Source organism: Pundamilia nyererei, unplaced genomic scaffold (assembly GCF_000239375.1).
Source record: "Pundamilia nyererei isolate P.nyererei 1_Seehausen unplaced genomic scaffold, PunNye1.0 scaffold00287, whole genome shotgun sequence".
In the NCBI taxonomy this organism is placed as follows: Eukaryota; Metazoa; Chordata; class Actinopteri; order Cichliformes; family Cichlidae; genus Pundamilia; species Pundamilia nyererei.
Genome location: NW_005187688.1, coordinates 484,306 through 487,053, shown reverse-complemented (window position 1 = coordinate 487,053; position 2,748 = coordinate 484,306). Strand labels below are relative to the sequence as shown.

The following is a 2,748-nucleotide window of genomic DNA, read 5'->3' as shown; positions in this document are numbered from 1 at the left end:
AGTATAATCGCAGCCTTTGCGGTTAGAAAATTGCACTTGATCATGTCGCGATATTATCGCAAATGCGATATATCGTTCAGCCCTACTGTGTAGTCCCCACCATTATCCCCAATGCTGGCCCAACTGTATTATTACTGGTTTACTGGGGCTGTTAATCATTTATAATCACTGGCTAATTCGAGTTTTGTTTGTAAAACTAAACTTTAGGCTGGGAATATTTGAGTATGATGACATTTTAGGGTGATAATAAAATAAAGTGTTTTATATAATAGAAAATATCTTCAGACATTAAGGTAGACTGGTTAGTCTTTCTGCTTGGGGTTTGGCACCATTGTTGCTCTGCCTTCCTGTCACTCGCTGCTCTACTTTATCATTGTCCAAGCAAAACATGACCAGTGTGAGTAACCGTGTTCCTTTAGAAACATCAGTGTGCATGATGAGCTCTAGCATTTAAGCAACTAGCACATCTCTGCTTCAGCTGGCCTTAAGTTCTCGGCTTTATATGTAAAAACAGCTGAAGCAGTCTAGCTGTATCTTACACAGTCTGGACGGAAATGCCGAATAAATTGTAATGCAGGCTTATCTGTCCTCTCTTTGTCATGCTGCTGTGTGTTTGCTGTGTGTTATACTCCTTTACCACCTGTTCCTGTTGACTATTCAGCTGACAGCAGCACACTGAGGTGTGTGTGCGTGTGCGTGTGTGCGTGCACTCAAGTCCATAACAGGTTTCTGTGGTTAACCACATGCTAAGGTCACCCGGTGACGAGCACTGATTGTGCTGAGACACAAAGGTGAGGAGGTGAGCTGTGACTCTTCAGAAACACATGACTGACTTTGCCCCACAGCACTTGGAGTGATGTCATTAAGTGTCCTCTTAACTGTTCAGTGAGGTCGAGGTCAGGTGACCGTTTGGGCTCGTTATCCTACAGCAGTGATGAGTGGTCAGAGTGGAGCTTGTGCACGCACATTGACCAAAGCTATAAACGTAGCAAAGTTCCAGCGCCGCCGCGTTTCTATCAGAGAGAAACAGCTGCCCCGCTGCAGCAGGTGACCTTGGCTCCTGTGTTTAACAGTTATCTCGAATAACAAGTTAAATAACCTCCAGTACACACTCCCCAACCCACACTGTCTCTGCTCGCTGGGTGACTTCAGGAAGAAGATCTTTGTCCCACAGGACAATGAGCTGCATTGTAGTCACGTTTGCTGTAAAATAAACATGATGGCTTTAGCTGCTTTCAAATATCTCGCTGTAACGGCCAGAACACCTTTGTTCCTGATGACACCACGGCTGTGAAGTGAACTGCAATCAGTGTTTGTGGTTAGTGAGCAGCTGGCTGGCTAACCACACCCGGATGATCTGATATCCTCGTGTTGGTGTTGTTCCCAGACCATCATGAAAATGTTGTTCCAGGTTCAACATTGCAAGTGACCAATCACATTGTTGTGACGTTATTCTTTTGTGCGCCAAGCCATTCGTGCATTTCTGAAATTCCAATGTTGCAAGGACAATATCAGTTCTGCTTACTGTTTATTAACGGGTCAGGGTTAGGGTCCGTTGATCGGCGGACAGAGGCGGTTTCTCGCAGCTTAAGCACAGTTTTTTGTTTTACGCCGGTTTTTCCCGAAGTCGCAAAAGTATGACGTCACAACATTCTGATTGGTCACTTGCAATGTTGATCCTGGAGCAACGTTTACTATGATGATCTGGGAACAACATCAACACGAGGATATCAGATCGTGCAGCCACACCCTGTGTGTTGTACTGCTGTGAGAAGCAAACACTTCTGAGATTGAAACTTGGGTTTCATTAGCACGTATGAGGATGTTTGACCACGTCACACCCAACCTTCTGTTTCCAAACTATAACTATTTTGATCCAGATCTACAAATAGATTGAATGTTTCATTCAGCCTGATCCACAGTGCTCACTGAACCGTACACTCAACAGCAGTGTGTATGTTAGTGTGCGCTGTTGCACGCTGTTGGTCGTACTGAGGTCTGATGTAATATCCGTGATTGTGACATGTTGTCACATGTTTTAGCGTCTGCAGCCCAGAAACAGCCTGCTTGTGTATAAATATGACACATTCAAATACCAGATACAGTAAGAGATTGGAGGAAGAAAAACTCCTAACTTAGCACCTATACTACAGCAGAACACCTCAGGAGACCCCTGACCTTTAACCCTCCTTCAGCTCCTGTGGGAATCTGGCACATACGGCCTCTACCCATTGCTGCCAGCTGTGTGTGTGAGAGCAGCTGATGCAGCAACTCCTGACGCGTGACTGCTATTTATTCTTCAAGTCATTCACACAGTCTGATGTTTCTGGCTGTACAAGATGAATACGACAGGAAGCACAACCAAAAGACCATGTTTACGTTTATTCATTTATATTCACCTCATAGCAACAAGGTTGTGGGTTTGAATCCAGGCAAATTTGCACTCTCCCCGTGTCTCATGTGTCTGCTTCCTCCCGCAGTCCAAAGACATGCAGGGTTAACTGGTGATGCTACATTACCTGTAGTTGTGAATCTGAATGGTTGTTAAATGGCTGTCCTGTCCGAGGGTGGACTCTGACGACTGTCCTAGACTCCCGTCCCACCCTCGATGCTCAAATCGAAGAGTTGGATCGAGCGATAGAAATGACAAACACCGATTAAAATCAAGACTAATGTGACACCACAGCAAAGGAAGGAGGAGTGTGAGTGCCACCTGGGAGCGTGTGTGTGTGTGCATGTGTGTGTGTG

The 2,748-nt window shown here is 45.4% G+C and overlaps 1 protein-coding gene across 4 annotated transcripts in view; it reads left to right on the top strand.

Moving 5' to 3' along the window:
• The window catches only part of kalrna (kalirin RhoGEF kinase a), a 163,587-nt gene that overhangs the window by 132,848 nt on the left and 27,991 nt on the right, over positions 1-2,748 (top strand). The gene's annotated exons all lie outside the window — the stretch shown is intronic.